This window comes from Pogoniulus pusillus, chromosome 16 (genome assembly GCF_015220805.1).
Source record: "Pogoniulus pusillus isolate bPogPus1 chromosome 16, bPogPus1.pri, whole genome shotgun sequence".
Taxonomy (NCBI): Eukaryota; Metazoa; Chordata; class Aves; order Piciformes; family Lybiidae; genus Pogoniulus; species Pogoniulus pusillus.
The window spans coordinates 8,853,888-8,870,852 of NC_087279.1; the positions used below are offsets into that span (position 1 = coordinate 8,853,888).

General features: G+C 43.0%; 1 protein-coding gene across 1 annotated transcript in view; it reads right to left on the reverse strand.

The window, feature by feature from the left end:
- The window catches only part of PPARG (peroxisome proliferator activated receptor gamma), a 99,431-nt gene extending 82,873 nt beyond the window's left edge, over nt 1–16,558 (reverse strand). Inside the window, exons 1-2 of the mRNA XM_064156339.1 lie at nt 16,502–16,558; nt 7,234–7,317 (exon numbers count right to left, since the gene is read on the reverse strand). The gene's annotated coding sequence lies outside the window, so the exon portion shown is untranslated. The remainder of the gene's footprint in view (nt 1–7,233; nt 7,318–16,501) is intronic.
- Between the last annotated feature and the right edge of the window lie 407 nt (nt 16,559–16,965).

Consider the following 16,965-nt stretch of genomic DNA (forward strand, 5'->3'; position numbering starts at 1 on the left):
TAAAGGCCTCTAGGGATGGTGACTCCACCATCTCCCTGACCAGCCTGTTCCAACGACTGAGAACCCTTTCTGTTAAGAGATTTTTCCTAATATTCACCATGAACCTCCCCTGACACAACTTGAGGCTGTTTCCTCCTGTCCTGTCACTTGCTCATGTGAGAAGAGGCTGACCTCTACCTTGCTCCAGCCTCCTTTGAGGTAGTTGTAGAGAGCAATGAGGTCTCCCCTCACCCTCCTCTGAAGACTAAATAAACCCAGTTCCCTCAGCCACTCCTCATAAGACTTGTGTGCAAGGCCCCTCACCACCTTAGTTGCTCTTTCTTGGACACAGTTCAGCACCTCAGCCTGGCTTCCAAGAGTTTTATTCTTGTATGGGAGAAGGATCAAGAGGAGAAGGATCATAGATGATCATAGAATGGTCTAGGTTGGAAGGGACCTTAAAGATCACCTAGTTCCAAGCCCAGATCAAGGGGCAGAGGTAAGAAGAAGGATATCCATGCTACTCTTTCTTCATCTTACCCGGAGAGAGGACAAAGTGTGGTATACCTACTCATGAGGTTGGGCCTGGAGAGCAACCATAGCTCCTAAAAGCAACATGGCAGAGGTGCTAAAAAATGCTGAGTGTATCAGTAAAGGGCTAAAGAAATGAAACCTAAGTGATAATTCTTCACTGGAAAAGCGTAAGAGAAGAGACAGACACACAGTAAAGGAAGAAATAGGAAAAGAGACTAAGAGAAAGTGTAGCTTCTGGATTCTCAGTCATTAAGATTTTAGATTTTAACGGTGTGGGTGCTGGTTTTGAGTCAGTTAAGAGAAATGAGAGCTGCAGTCTCACAGCTCAGGCACTAGCATGAGGCTTTGTTGGGCATTTTTTGTTGTGTTAAGGGTTTTTTCCTTCCATTAATGTGTTAGGTTTTTCATCTTCAGCAGTATTTACAGCAGAATTAGTCAGACTTCCACTCAACTCAAAAGACACATTTTTTAAATTAAGCTTCAGCTCAATAACAAATGGATTTAGATTGCAGGGGGAAAAAAACATTTGGTGAAACTTTGAAAAGTTTGGTAAAGCCCCAAACTCACAAATTCTAGAGGCCTGATAAACCCACTCCGATCCTACACCCTCTTTTTTTCCCTCATCTTGCCTACTCTGTGAAGGACTCCAGTGCCACTGCTTTAATTCCCAATGCCTTTGGTATAAAAGAGGATTCATGCCCTAAACATCTCAAGCCAATATCTCACCTTCTTTACACAGAACTTCTCATGTTTGTGTTTCAGTCACTGCACCCAGGGCCCTGGAAATTGCAACAAGAGCAGTAGAGTATAGGTGAGCTATAGGCAGGTCATCCATAGGGCAGGTGTACCCTGGTAGAGCATGCTGGAAACTTCTTCAAGTTATACTGGCCAGATGCAGCAATTGCTCTGGGGAAGGGGAGGATGAGAGAAGGAGCGTGGGCGGTGCACGGGAATTCACTCTGGTTGGCTGAGGGCTCTGCTCGAAGGAGAAATATGCTGACTTTTGTATGTATGTGATAAATGTGTTTTAAGAATAGCAGTGATTTCTTAATCCAGTTTTGCAAGTACAAACAATTTCAATGCCTTGTAAAAGAATTGCTTGGATTTCATAGTCCCAATGTAACAAAGATCAAAATGCTTTTCAGCTTCTGGTGATCACTTTTACTGCTGCTTGTGGGAGGAAGGGGAAGGAAAGCTAGAGCCTGAAATTAAATATTTCTATCTTCATTTCTTTATATGAACTTTTGAGGGGAGAATAGAAGAATTGGGTCCTACTGGTTTATTCTCTATTCATGGATGGCAGCAAGCCTTGGTGGCTCTAAACACGGTTGTTGTTTGGTGCTGTGAATTTGATATGAGTTTTCTGATGACCAGGTCCATATTGAAGTAGAGAAGAAAAGCATTTTAGTTCCTCTTTGGTGCTGTGAATTTGATATAAGTTTTCTGATGACCAGGTCCATACTGAAGTAGAGAAGAAAAGCATTTTAGTTCCTCTTTGGTGCTGTGAATTTGATATGAGTTTTCTGATGACCAGGTCCATACTGAAGTAGAGAAGAAAAGCATTTCAGTTCCTCTTTGGTGCTGTGAATTTGATATGAGTTTTCTGATGACCAGGTCCATATTGAAGTAGAGAAGAAAAGCATTTTAGTTCCTCTTTGGTGCTGTGAATTTGATATGAGTTTTCTGATGACCAGGTCCATACTGAAGTAGAGAAGAAAAGCATTTTAGTTCCTCAGGACAGTCTGGGGGTGTGTGTGTTTTGTTTTGCGGCTTCTTTTTTTCCTTCACATTTGCTGCATCAGTGATGAGATTTGCTAGATTATGCTGATCTTTTTAAGACACATGGGAGATGAAAATATTTTACTGCTATATGCATGTAGCTCTATTTCAATTTTGAAAGAGAGAGGAAAGCATATAATGACATTTAAACTCTGTATGCCCAAAAGAACCCAGATCTGGATCTTCAGTTAAAACAAGAAATACGTGCATGGCTGAGGTATTCTCTTTTCAGCCCGGTCCCTAATGAACAAGGCTGCACTGGCATCTGAGAACACACAGAAAATAAATCAGCACAATGGGACAGCATTGGCAGGAATCTTTTTTTGTGTGTGCATAAGATAATCCTGGGTCTGATCTGGCATATGCTGTCAGAATTGTCTTGCAGCCCAAGGGTAAGTTATTCTTCTAACACAAGGCTCGATGCTAAAGGTGTTTACCCTTTCAAAGTAGGGGTTGCAGAATCTCTGCACAAAACTACAGAGTAAAACATAAAAATGTGGTTTGTTCTTTAACTCAGGTGCTATAATGTCCTGAGTTTAATTACAGCTGTAGCTTTCCTGTAGGTAGTATAGTCAAGATCTGTTTCAGAGCCCACAGGCATAAAAAAACCCTACCAAACCAAGCCTTGTTTCTCTCCTCTATCTGCTCCCTCACTTCCCTCCCATCTCCCTATTGTCAACTGGGGGGAATTGGCAATGAGGTTGTGTGCGCACGCACTTGGAATGGGGCCAGAGGAACAACCCCCAAAGCCTCCTTCCTGCAGCTGCAATAAAATAAAAAGACAGTGAAATGTAGTGTATGCCATGAAGATTTTAATTGCAGGGCTACTTTCCCCCCACTTTTGGTTTTTTGTTTTGTTTTTTTAAGAGTGCTACCTAAGGTTCCTCCTTTACAGTAGGCTTTTAAAATCATCCAAAGGATTTTGCTGTCAAAGGTAAAATATGGGACATGGTTTGGCTTTACTTTTATAGGTCAGCAATTTGTAGCCCACTGCCTCTCTTACTCATATTATTTCCTCTTTTTGCAAGCCTTTTCTTACAATTTGTTATCTGGGAGTGGAAGTTTCCAAGCCAGTGGTGCCCTAGCTGAGTTTTACAGCAGAGTAAAAATGAGGAAACGATTCCATGTGTTTAAATTTTACCATGCTTTAACAGCACCGGGGCTCTTCACTGCCTCTCAGTAGTACAGAACCAAAACCAGTACAGGTTTGTTGTTGTACCATATTTTGGAAGAACCTCAAGTTTCCTTAGGGCTGTGGGCAGCAGGATTTGTCCGCTGGAAAAGCGCGGACACTTCCAAGAGCCGGTGAGGAGAGATTTCCCTGTGCGCTGCCAAGTCCAGGGCTCGGGGCATGGGATTAACCAGTGATACATGCCATTGCCCTCTGCTGGAAAGCACCCGAAATACGCATTTCTAGGGAAAAACATCTCCTTTTTCTTAGTTATCCAGGAATTTATGTCGTGGTAGGCATGTTCCTCCTTCAAAACTGATGATCAGCTTCAGCTTTCAAGACTGAAACTGCACTTAGCATATAAATCTAACTGCAGTGCCTGCATATGTTGCAGTATTAAGACAGAGGAAGCTTTATTTTGAAACTAGAAGAGAACTGAAAGCTGCATTAGCAAGATTTGCTATGTGTCTCCACGGTGCTGATCTTCTAGAAAGCATGTACCTGGTCTTCCCTTTAATATTTTACTACTTAGTGTAACAAAAAAGGCAGTTCCTCTACCAGACAGTAAGTTCAAAATCCAAACATTGGTGTAAAGAGTGTCAGACTCTTGCAGGTAGTCACAAATGAGCCGAGATTAGCTGGTAGCCATCCCACAAAATCAATAAAATTGATCTCCTAAGCGTTTGCATCAGACCCAATGGTATCAGATGTTGCTCTGACGTTGATGGAACTGGGTGTGGTAGCGGTGGTGGAGCTGGTGTAATGCCTTAGCTTTTAGTGATTAAGGGAGAAGCAAGGAACTTCCAGCATGTGAACATTGGATTAAAGCAGCTCAGCCAACAGTGCAATGACCAAAACACTCAGTGAATGACAAATCATTAATCCAGGACAGCAGCCCTACTTTCTCTCAGCACTGCAGAAGGGATAACAAACAACTTCATTAATGTGTCCTGTAGCTTCCCCCTTGCTTTGCTTTCAGTTTTAATACTACTATGATTCAGAATCTTTACAGAAATTTCCACTGTGCTTTTTTTTCCTTCCAAAATCTGTAGTATTTAATTACTATTAAATTAACACAAATACTCTGAATGAAACTGGAAGCCAACGGCCAAAGAACAGCTACAGAAGATCTGCAATGAGACAATGGATAGGGCTGGGGGATAGGTTGGACTGGATGATCTTGGAGGTCTCTTCCAACCTGGTTGATTCTATGAGACTTGGAAAATCCAGTCTGAGGAGAGGGAGATGGAGAAAGCTGAAAGGAGTTTTTGGCATACATTTTCTATATGTTCTGACAGAAGCTGATGTGCTGGGAGTAAGAAATAACCCAGGTCAGGGAGTGTGATCACATCTGATTCGCATATATGCTTCGCATCGTGAGGCAAGAGCCTGATGTCAGCTGTCTTTTCTCCTGGTAATTGAAAGGCAAGTCTTTGGAGTATGATGCAGAGAAGCAGTAAACATATACATACCTAAGGCTGAAAGTCTTTTCATTGTTCAGAGGGCATCTCACACTGATACATATTTTTCTTTTATTTACTCTGCTTTTGGGAAAATCCTCTCAAAGAAGCACAAAGGACTAAGGCTTGAGACCCTACGCTGTTCTCTTAGATAGAAGATGGTGCCCAGAGACCTCACCTGGAATTCTGTCGCTGCAGATGGGTCAGCAGTTCAAGGGAGATTCTCCTCCACATCTGCTCTGTCCTGGTGAGACCACATCTGGAGCACTGTGTCCAGTTCTGGGCTCTCTACTTCAAGGGGGACTAGGAGAGTGTCTAATGGAAGGCTGCAAGCACGACTAAAGGACTAGAACACCTGCCTCACGAGAAAAGGCTGAAAGACCTGGAGCTGTTTAGTCTGGAGAAGACTGAGGAGATGTTGTTAATGTTTATGAAAATCTGAAGGCTGAGTGTCAAGAAGAAGGGGCCAGACTCTTTTCCGTGGTGCCCAGTGACAGAACAAGGGGAACACAAGGGATACAAACTGAAACACGGCAAGTTCCACCTCAGCATGAGGAAAAGCTTCTCCACTGCAAGGGTGCTGGTGCCTGGGAAGAGGCTGCCCAGAGAGGTTGTGGAGTCTCCTTCTCTGGAGACTTTTCAAGACCCATCTGGATGTGTTTCTGTGTGACCTGCCCTAGGTGATCCTGCTTTGGCAGGGAGTTGCACTGGATCTCTGGAGGTCCCTTCCACCCCCTAACATTCTGTGATTCCACAGCTTGGCAGTGCCTGCAGTGCCCAGGGAGTCTCGGAGAGCAGCTCCCGGGTCTTTCTCTCTCTCTCTCACAGTAAAGCAATCCTATCAGTGCTCTGATATGCTGTTCATGTCACCGCCACTCTTCCTGTAAGGCAGCATAACTGGTCACCACTGCCCACTACCTGCTTTTCAGGTTTTTGTGCTAGAATAATTCCTTGAGAGGGTAGCTGATGCTTTGGACAGAAAAGAGGCTTCTAATTTGTTGGGGTATTTCAAAGCAGCACATTTCTGCTCCTCTTTAGCCTCAAATTTTGTACTGATTACCTTGGAAATTATGGAACACAGCATTTGCATTTGGGAAACAATTATTTTCTTCAGTAAGAGCATAACTTATGTGATACTGATGTTCATAAGTAACTCATTCTTCACAGAACCACAGAGTGGCAGGGGATGGCAGGGACCCCTGAAGATCATCGAGTTCAACCTCTCCCTCCCCCCAAGCAAGATCACCTAGGGCAGACGACACAGGGGCATGTCCAGGCAGGCCTTGACAGTCTCCAGAGATGGAGACTCCATGTCTCTGGGCAGCCTGCTTCAGGGCTCTGCCACCCTCACAACAAGGAAGTTCCTCCTCACGTTTAGATGGAGCTTCCTGTGTTCAGGTTTATGCCCATGACCTCCTCCTGTTACTGGGCACCACTGGTCTCACCTTCCTGGCTCCCACCCCTTCCACATTTGTAAGCATTAACAAGACCCCCCCTTGGCCTCCTCTCCTCCAGGATAAACAGCCACAGCTCTCTCAGCCACCCCTCAGCATCCTAGTGGCCCTGCACTAGGCTCTCTCACAAGAAGGACACAGAAGGACACGGAACTGTTTGAGCCAGCCCAGAGGAAGGCCAGGAAGATGCTCAGAGGGCTGGAGCAGCTCTGCTCCGAGGACAGGCTATGAGAGCTGGGACTCTGCAGCCTGGAGAAGGCTTCCAGGATCTGAAGGATGCCTACAGGAAGGCTGGGGAGGGACTATTGACAAGGTCTCGTGCTGACAGGATGAGGAGTAATGGGTTTAAACTGGCAGAGGGGAGGTTTAAACTGGATGTGAGGAAGTTCTTTGCAGTGAGGGTGGTGAGACACTGGCACAGGTTGCCCAGGGAGGTTGTGGCTGCTTCCTCCCTGGAGGCATTCAAGGCCAGGCTGGATGAGGCCTTGAGAGATCTGTTCTAGTGGGAGATGTCCCTGCTGTGGTGGGGGGTTGGAACTGGATGATCCTTGAGGACCCTTCCCACCTAAACCATTCTATGTTTCTCTCCAGCAGTTCTTTGTCCTTCTTGAGCTGCCCACAACTGGACACAAAACTCCAGGCGAGTAGAGGGGGAGGAAAACCTCCCTCAACCTACTGGCCACACTCCTCTTAATGCATCTCAGAGCAGCAACCAATTTTGCAACCTTATGGCCTCTTCTGACATGAATTCTCCTTAGAGACCCGAGGTGTAGCCTTCATTGATATTGAAATGCAATCAGCCTCTAAACGCACTGGGCTCCTGTTGCTGTGGGCTTCACGAATGGAGCAGACTTACCACGGCAGCAGCTGGAGTGCCAGGATTTCACCTCCAAAGGCAGCCTCCTCACAGCCCAGCCTGCTCCAAGGAAGTGACGGACTCCTACGACAACGACATAAATTAGTTTAATTAGTGTAAACCAACTCTCAACACTGCAGCAGCAGGATGAGCTAAACAAGCAGCAAACCATTTGGGCCTCTTTTGTGTGTGTCAGAAGCTCGGTGGCTGGGCGGGGGGTGATCAGTGTGTGCTGCTAAATCACTTTCAATGTCGATTCAAAAGAGAATGTTGCTGAAAACCACAGTTGGCATAGAGCTGCTTTGCTAGATTAGATGATGGATTGGGGCTTAGAAGTGTATTGTGCAAAGTGGGCACAAAAGTTAGCCTTGACTTCATCATTATTTCATCGCCTGTTTCACTCTTATTGAACTTGATGCAAAGGGAGCAGCAGACTTCATGATTTTAAAGTTCCTTTCAGACTTCATGAATGTAGCCTAGAAGATGCAAGTCCTTAGTTCAGGAGAAGGAACAGACTTTTTGGGAAATGGAATAACATTTGACAATGATTGATTTAAAAGAATGTTGTTGGTTCGTTTGGGTGATTTTTCCCCCTTGCCTGTGTCAGATTTATCCTCATATGTTTGTAATTATCAGGGATCTTTTCAGGGGCCTTTTCTAAGAACAAGGCTAACTGGAAATGCAGTTTGTTAGGTTGTTTTTTGGAGGTTTTTTTTTGCCAGTTCTTGAAGACCACGTTAAAAAATGTAGCATAGCCTGAAGGGAACGTTTGGTCTGTCATTGTCCAATGATGAAATTTAGTCAGTTGAGGTCTTGTGATATCTCGTTGAAGTATGCACAGATTGCAGTTGCTTCCTGGACGTGGTCAAGGAGGTGGTTGAAATATTAGGAAGCAAGGACAGAATGGAAAGTGAGGTGTGATGGTCTGAGCTTTAGACAGAGGGTGCTGTAATTGTGAGCAGAAGTGTCAACCACAGCTCATGCTGGATGCTGAGGCAGAAGTGAAGATGAAAAAGCAGATACCTGTAAAAAGTGCTTGCAATGGAAGGCTAACTCTAGCACTCAATGACAACCAAGCATCAACACAGGTCTGCAGGAACAGGTATAAAGTTTCCTGATTCACAGAACATTATGTGTTGGAAGAGATCTTGAGAGATCATGGAGTCCAACCCTCCTGTCAGAGCAGGATTACTTAGAGCAGGTCACACAGAGACATGTCCAGGCAGGCTGCGAAGGCCTCCAGCAAAGGAGACTCCACAAACTCTCAGGGCAGTCTGCTGCTGTGTTCTGCCACTCTCACGGTGAAAAAAAATTGCCTTATGTTTATGTGGAACCTCCTATGCTCCAGCTTGCACCTGTTGCTCCTTGTCCTATCATTGGACATCTCTGAGGAGAGTCTGGCTCCATCCTCCATAGAGTCTCCCTTCACATCTTTCTAAACATGAATGATTCTTCTATCTCTAAACCAGACTGGCTGATGAACAGTAGAAACAGGAAAACTGATTAGCCAGTTTGGGTTAGAAATAGAACCAGGAAAACTTCTCAGACAGTTTAAGATAGAATAGAGCCAGGAAAGTGTATCAGCCTTTCTGGGTTGGAAATAGTAGAACCAGGGAAAAAATTCAGTCAGTTTAGGATAGAAATAGTATAGGCAGGAAAATTTATCAGCCATTTTAGGTTAGAAATAGTGGAATCAGAAACATTTCTAGACTATATTGATTCCATGCAGACTAAAATCAAATATCTAAATGAAGTAGATTTACTTAGTTTTCAAAAGGTTTTTTTTGTTGTTGTTGTTGGGTCTTGGTTGGTTTTGTTTTATTGTTGGGTTGTTGTTTTGGGTTTTTTTGTGTGTATTAGTTTTTTGTTTACTTGTTTTTGTTTGGACTTTTTTTTGTGAGGACAGGAACATAAGCATGCATCTTTCACAGCAACTTGAGCAGATACAATCCTGTTTCAGAAGAAACTTTAACTTGGGTTGCCTTAATGCAGTGGGAACAAAATCACTACTTTGAGAGAAAACTTCTCAAGCTCTTTGAGAGCTGCAGACTGAGCAGATGATTTCTGAGTGATTTCAGATAGTTTTTGTTGGGGATATTGCCAAAATCCACGAAGAACTCTCTCCAAATCTTAAGATTTAAAAGTTTCTATGAGGCAGATTAAGTGATTCTGATATGGTCTTCATGTCCAAGACTCCTTTCAGGACATCACAGCTCCTCTAAATATGTAGTGCGACAGTTTAAGGCAGACAGCAAAGAGGATGACTGGATGAGGCACTTAGTGCCATGGTCTGGTTGATTGGACAGGGCTGGGTGCTAGGTTGGACTGGATGATCTTGGAGGTCTCTTCCAGCCTGGTTGATTCTGTGATAAAAAGAGAAAGACTCCAAGAATTGTCTTCAAACCAGTGGTCAGGGAAAAAAAAAAAAAAAATCAGTATTTCATCTCTGTCATAGAGAGAATAGTAAGAAAAAAAGAGATATTTTTCTGTAGTTCATTTTGATAATGATGGTACTTTGGTGAAGTACCCAAAATACAAGCTACTGATTGATGGCCATTTCCTGAGATGCTCCGGTTCTCTCTGAAGGTTAACAGAACATACAAGGCTCTGGTTTGTGAAGACCAAATCCGTAGGCAAAAAGGGGGGGGAAACAGGAAAAAAAAAGGGGGGGAGGGGGGGTAATTAATCACCAGAATTACCAAGAATGTTTGCTCTCACAATTAAATTTTAATTCCCAATTCGAATTTCCTGTGCTCTGTGCTGTACTGACTTGCAGAACGAGCTGGTAGCTCACTCGGGAGCAGCTGCTGAGCTGTTCAAACGCATTTCCTGCTCCTACCGCGGAGCAGAGCATGTGCCGCGGTGGTGCTGTCCCTGAGCTTCACGTGTCCTCTGCTACTCCAGATAAAGGCTGCCCAGCTATTTCTGGGACATTAAACATCCTCATTTTGCCCATTCCCTGGCGTTTGAAGAGAAAGTGCTAAGGAAGGTTCACCATCTCCCAACCGGAAAGAAAATGGAACGCATTCCCCTGAACTGCTGAGTCACTCTGACCCTCTACGCCAAAAGCTGATGCAACTCTGCTTTTATCGCCGGAAGATCTCTTGGGTAATCACAGACACACCTCTTATTTCAATAGCTCTCTGAAGGGCTCTTGATTCCTCAGACCTCAGCCCGGTGTGTGCGAATCACACGTTTGCTTTCTCGTTCCAATCTCAGAATAAAGGTTTCAAACTTGAGAGGCTGCAGTCTTTTGCCATGGGATTCGCAAGGTGGTTTAGGCAGAGAAATCCAGAGCAGAAGTGCTTCTGAAGTACAGAACACTGACCTGCTGCTTCAATGTGTGTTTAACTATTAATAGTAGTAAAAAGTCTTCATTTTGTGCTGCTTGCCACAACAATTCTGCTTCAACATGTTTTATCACTAGTTCAAAATCTTAATTCTGTGCTGTTTGCCACAATAATTTTTCTTCAGCATCTCTTTTACTCATCACTAGTTAAAAGTCTTCATTTTGTGCTACTTGCCACAATAATTCTGCTTCAACATCTGTTTTATCACTAGTTCAAAATCTTAATGCTGTGCTGTTTGCCACAATAATTCTGCTTCAACATCTATTTTACCCATCACTAGTTAAAAGTCTTCATTTTGTGCTACTTGCCACAACAATTCTGCTTCAACATCTGTTTTATCACTAGTTCAAAATCTTAATGCTGTTCTGTTTGCCACAATTCTGTCTCAACATCTATTTTACTCATCACTAGTTAAAAGTCTTCATTTTGTGCTACTTGCCACAATAATTCTGATTCAACATCTATTTTACCCATCACTAGTTAAAAATCTTAATTTTGTGCTGCTTGCCACAATAATTCTGCTTCAACATCTATTTAACCCTTAAAACTAGTTCCAAATCTGTATTCTGTGCTGTTCGCCACAACAGTTCTACTGTTTCAACATCTAGTTAACTCTTAAGGCTACTTAGAAGTCTTAAGTCTCTGCAATGTGTTTTAAATTGCAGCAGCAGTTACTTGAGCTGTAACGAGGTGTAAATAAGAGCACTATAAAAGCAGCACATTCTCCATTTTCAATCACTGATGTCCTACATCAGAGCAACTCTGCAAGGCAGTTGTTCATGTTTTGTTACATATGGGGTGAGGACCAACAGTGTTTCCTTTACTCTCTGTGATCACCTGAAGTCAAGATGATGCTGTCCTTAGAATGTTAATCCTGACCTAGCCAGAATCATAATTCAAATGTTACTGACTTCTCCCTGAAAGGAACGAACCCAGCGTTAGCAAAATACGAAGCTGGTGTTGAAGTTGTCTATAGCATAAATATGAATGAAAAATCCCAGGCATTTTCAAGTGAGCTGAGGGAAATGAGAGATCAATGTATTGCTTCTTTCACTGTTAGCAGCTCTCCATATTAAAAAATAATTGATATTCCTTCTCCCACACCCTTCTGCCTTAATTATGTGAAGAATCTGGATTATGCTTCCGAGTTGATTTAACTCTTTTATAATAAGTCACAAGCATACCTTGCCTACTTGATGATATTCCTTTAAGGTTGTGCCAGTCTTTCCATTATTAAATCATGTTTAGAGTTATATACTAATTGTTAAAAAAAAATCACTTCAAGCTTCAACTTGCTGTGCATTCTCAGCTAACCATATGTGTGAGGGAGCAGGAAAAAAAGAATCACTACTATTTAGCAACCTAACACGTTGGGTTTCCCAATGTGATGGAAATGTTGGCTTTTCTTTAAAACAAGTGTAGGGAAAAATGTTTATCATCATGAGGGCTTCAGTGTGTTAGTGGGGAAAGGATGCATAAAAATCTCACAGGTCTGCATTCTGTTTACCACCCCCATATAGTTTTTCTCCTTCCTACCCTTTCAGCTCCAGCGTAAATCTGATCCATTTAGAGAAAATGAGACTTTTGGTTTGAAAAGGAAGCAAACAGCTTAAAAAAAAAAGGGGGTGTAGGGAAGAGCTGTAAGTTTTTAACACAGCAGTTCAGACATGTGGATAGGTACAGGAGTTCTTGTTGTCTGTTCCGGCTTCAGTTTTTCTGGAGTACAGAATTAAATGAGAATAACAAACAGTTGTGGATTTTGTCCCTACACACTCCCCATACCCCAGAGAGCAGAGACTTTGCAACTTAGTACAACTGACCAGTCTGAAGAAATTTTTCGTGTGAAATGCTATAGGTTTTGTAGAGATTAATGTTTTGTGTGTTCAAAATGAAACACAAGGTCCCTTTCGGGCCACAGTGATTGTAGCTGCTCAGTCAACTTGTTCCCCCACTTCTAAGTTTCATGCATGACACAGAATCAGAATTAACCACCTTGGAAAAGACCTTTGAGACCACCAGGTCCAATCTATTACCCAACACCATCTAATCAACTAAACCACGGCACTCAGTGCCACATCTGGTCTCTTTCTGAACACCTCCAGGGATGGTGACTCCACCACCTCCTTGGGCAGCCCATTCCAATGCCAATCACTCTTGCTGTGAATATTTTTTTCCTAACATCCAGCCTAAACCTGCCCTGGCACATCTTGGGACTGTGTCCTCTTGTTATGTCACTGGCTGCCTGGGAGAAGACCTACTGAAAGTCAAAAAGGAATGCTGACTTGAAATATCTACACCTCAAGAAGACATACTAAGACATCTCTGCAGTGTTACTCTGAGGATAGTAAAGTTCCTCTTCCTGGCTTTGTCCTGAAGAACAAGTGTCCAAGTAACTTTACCCAGCAGCTCCATTTCCCAGCATACTCCTGATGATTGCAGTAACTTACATTTTAATGCCTTCAGCCTACTAAGTGACCTGCTCTGTAGTCTTTCTGGGTCATAATTACCTTTGATTCCTCACTTTTCACAACAGATGACTGAATTCAGCCTTTTAATTAATTTGCTTTCTATTTATCTGCTATTTGTAAAGAGAACTCAGGCCACTTAAAATGAGTCTCCAAAGTCAGCTTTGGTGGGGTGTGTGTTTGTTTGTTAAGGGTTGTTTTGTGTTTTGTTGTTTGATTTTTTTTTTGTTGATTTTCCCCCCCTTGCCTTTTTTGGGGGCTTTTTGGAGTGTTTTGCTGGGGTTTTGTTTTGTTGGTTTGGGGTTTCGTTGGTGTTTGGGGGTGGTGTGTGATTGGTTTTGTTGTTGTGTTTTTAAACCTGTTCTAGGCTTTTGCTGTAGTCAGGGAGAGGTAGGCTAATAAACTCATCCTAAGAAGTCTTTGGACGGTACATTTACTGTGTCTGTAAGTGTGATGTTGTGGACGCTCATCGCATTGAAGTTCTCAACTACAAATGCATCCTCACACTGTGTGGAACTGCCAAGTGGTCTCTCATCCAAACACTTACTAGGCTGGGGACTGCTTAATCTCCGAGATCAGGGAGACTTATTGTAATGTGGCTGCAGACTCTAGACAGTTAAATCTGCAGAAATCTGCTGAAGGCAGTTTGCTCTTCAGAAGTTGCTCAGGGCATAATTTGGCTTGTCTTCCCCCCCCCCCCCCCCCCAGTTTGAGGGTGGGCTGTTTAACACAAACAAGTTGCAGCTTGTTCAATTCTAATTTAACAATATATTTTCCCCCTACTTGCTGTGTTCCTCCCTAGAAATGCTTGCATCTCCTTGATGCATGAAAGGATACCTGTGTATTTAATGTACATATTAAATAAGTCTGTAAATTCTCACATAATTTTACATTTTAAAGTACTATTTGAGGGGTGTGTGTGTGTGTATATATAATTTTGAAAGATGCATGTGTAGAAATAAAACAGTCTTTGCTCTTCCCTTTTGTACCTCCTCAAGACATGTAATCTACAAAGCAGGCGAGCTGCATGATAAAATGAGCCAGAGTGGAATGCATAATTATTCCAGAGAAGGGTAAGTCAGTTCAGAACTTGTACTAACATTCTTAAGGGCAGCAGGAGTCTTCTTGCCATGAAATTACATCAGCTTTCTATGGCCCAGAGTCAATGCACATGCTTTCCCTTTCTAGTAAAAAAAAAAAAAAGGAGGTGTGAAAAATGTTAATGTCTTCAAAAAATGTGCTGTGGAACCAAGCTGAGCAAAGGAATATGTGTTGGAGCTTGGTGTTCACCTGGAAGTGAACCTGAGTTGAAGGGGGGAAGAGATGGAGACATTGCACTTTTAAAACAACCATTTCACTTTCTGGAATAGTCATGACTTGCAAACAGACAAAAACCCCAGCATCTAAATAAGAAAAAGAATGCTTCCTTGATCCCAGTTCAGAGACATTCCCTCAGCAGGTGGGGCAGAGGCCTTTAAATTACAGATCTCCTCCATATATCCCAAATCTGTTACTGGTCCATCAAGCAGGGAGAAGAGAGGGTTTCACAGTAAACACCCATGGATGTGGCTGGCAACGCCCACTTTGGGGACTGCTAAAAGATGAACGTTTGGTTGGAATGGTGTAAGAACAGTATCAGAGGCAGGATCTGCTTTAGATGGAAACATTCCCCAGTTTCCTACAGGTCTTAGGATGAAGCACACAGCACTTAACTGCTACTTATTCTACTGGTCACCAAGACAAACAGCAAACCAAGGCAGCTCAGCATAGCTCTGATTTACCCTCATTTCAAGCTAGTAATTAAGCCTGGTTCAGGCAGTGGATAGGAGTGACTAATTTCCATTTCCCCACGAGGAGAGGGGAGGAAAGGAGTGTTTCCTTTCTCCTAAGCCTAGAATACCTGGCATTGAGAACTGTTTGGTGCATCTATTGTATGAGACAAATCATATCTAGACTGCAAGCTGATAGGGTACCTTGGCAGCAGAGTTTGTTTGTGCACACAACTCCAGTGGCAGGGTCTTTAATGCAGCATGTTTCTTACTGCACGAGGTCAGAGGAACGTGTGGTCACAGGCTGTGCGTGACTGAATTTGGAGAGCAATGTGTACATGGAGAAAACATGCCTGACGGTGTCACAGAATCCCAGCATGGGGGGGACATCATCCACTCCACCTTCCTTGCTAAAGCAAGGGCAACCAGAGCAGGCTGCTCAGGATCACAAAGTCCAGGTAGGTTTGGAATCTCTCCATAAAGGGATACTCCACTCTGGGCAGCCTGCTCTAGGGCTCCAGCACCCTCACACCATGTAAGTTTTAACTCATGTTCAGATAGCACCTCCCAGGTTCCAGTTTGTGCCCATTGCCTCTTGTCCTACCACTGGTCACCACTGACAAGAGCTTGACCTTGTCTTTTTGCTGCCCACTCTAACTGTTGATAGTCTTATATCCATGCTCATGACACCAGTCTTAACAGAGGTTGCAAAGAAAAATGTGCAAAAAGCAGAGACTACAGGAGTTTGGCTTGAACCAACCAAAGCTATGAAGTATTCAGGGATGATAGATATAGTCCAGATAGTTATCTACTGTTTAAAGGGCCCATCTGGAAGATTTACATACTCATCAGTTGGAGAGATCTGTGCAGTAGATCTCCAGTTAGAGCACACTTGGCAGGAGAGGTGTTGGCTTATGGCATTCTGCCCTCAGCCAAAGGATGGTTTGCCCCCTCTTCTTTCTTTGTATGTTAAGCCTCCTCCTAACTTTAGGGGAGAAAGCACATTGTGAGTGAAGTGAGATGCTCATGCTTTATTAGAGAGTCAGAATGAAACAAATGTATGCTTCTCAGTGACCTTTTTTCCCCTGCTTATCTGAAAAATGGTAGCCCAATAACTCAAACTAAAATTTCAGGAGAGAATTTGGAGAAAGTTATGAAACATCTGAGGGGCAGGGAAAAAATCATCAGCTTATCCTGAAATCTTCTAGATTTTTACCTACTAAAAAGCCTAAACCCCATGGAGCATGATAACTTTTTGAATGACCATCTTCACTGTTCTAAATTACAGTAAAATCAAAGCCATACTGGGGGTTTTGCTATGCCTCCAAAGGGCACACAGCTAATGAGGAACAGTCCTTGTGCACTTCAGTTCCATGCCTCTAAAGCACTCTCTAGTAATTCTGTAAGTGATGGAAGAGATCTAGCTGTGTAATTAAGTCCTGACACTGGATCACCTTTTAAAAGCACTGATCACTCAGACACTTGTACTGGACATTGGAGAAGCTCTCAGATTAAAAAAATGGTTAAGTACCAGCCCAATTTCTTCCTTTTCTTTTTCCTTGTCCTTAGGATAGATAAAAGTTCTTTTCTATTGCCTATGCTTTTAAAACCTGCATCACCTTCTTCCCCCACCCCCAAACTCATCCTTAGTTAAGAAAGCAAAGGAACATTTTTTAATACTCACTCATCTTCATGATGTTAAGAAGCAGATATCAAAGCAAACAACAGCTCAAAATCCTGCCACTAAAAAGAAATTCAGCGCCTTCTCAGAGCTTTTACACCCTTAAAGTAGAATTTGGCTGATTTGGATTGGTCAGAAAAACAGACACATGTGAGTAAAATGGAGATGATTAGGTGGAGAGGGAACATCTAACAAGAACCATGTGTGAGGGGTTAAGCTCCTAATTAATCCATTCTCTGCCTTGTCAGGTTAGCTTTCTTTTTGCCCTGCTTCTGTTACCATCCATCACTTCTACAGAACAAAACCACACAGGAATCTTCTTCTCTACACTGGGGAATTTGGACTGGGAAAATTAGAAGTCGAGTGGTGCAACGTGAATAAGTTTTTGTACACCCAGCCTTGGAAATTCTGAGGTGGCTTCTGCTGGCAAAAGTCAAAGCTCCAGGCCCAGCAAAAAGTAGAAAGTT